At 45.3% G+C, this 497-nt stretch overlaps 1 protein-coding gene across 1 annotated transcript in view; it reads right to left on the reverse strand.

Moving 5' to 3' along the window:
* The window catches only part of CEP70 (centrosomal protein 70kDa), a 45,348-nt gene that overhangs the window by 33,772 nt on the left and 11,079 nt on the right, over nucleotides 1-497 (reverse strand). The window lies entirely within an intron of this gene.

A 497-nucleotide genomic window follows, 5' to 3' on the forward strand; every position in this document is an offset into this window, starting at 1 on the left:
GATTTTAGCACTTTGAGTTTACAGGAAGCTCTCAGTTCCTTAATGTAGGCCAGTGATGGCGAACCTTTTGAGCTCGACGTGTCAGTATTTTGTAAAACCCTAACTTAACTCTGGTGCCGTGTCACATATAGAAATTTTTTGATGTTTGCAACCATAGTAAAACAAAAATGTATATTTTTAATATTTATTTTATATATTTAAATGCCATTTAACAAAGAAAAATCAACCAAAAAAATGAGTTCATGTGTCACCTCTGACATGCGTGTCATAGGTTCGCCATCACTGGCTTAGGCTCACTATCAGTCAGATATCCCCCGAGGGTTCCTGGAGGTCGCAGGCCGGGCTGAGGAACTCCCCCCTGCCACCCCCCCCGCACCACACACCCACACACGCACACACGCACGCACGCACGCACGCACGCACGCACGCACGCACGCTACAGTGCACAAATTTCTTGCACTGGGCCTCTAGTTTTACTAAATAAAAGAAGTGTAGGC

The sequence above is a fragment of the Myotis davidii genome, unplaced genomic scaffold, assembly GCF_000327345.1.
Source record: "Myotis davidii unplaced genomic scaffold, ASM32734v1 scaffold415, whole genome shotgun sequence".
NCBI classification, from domain to species: domain Eukaryota; kingdom Metazoa; phylum Chordata; class Mammalia; order Chiroptera; family Vespertilionidae; genus Myotis; species Myotis davidii.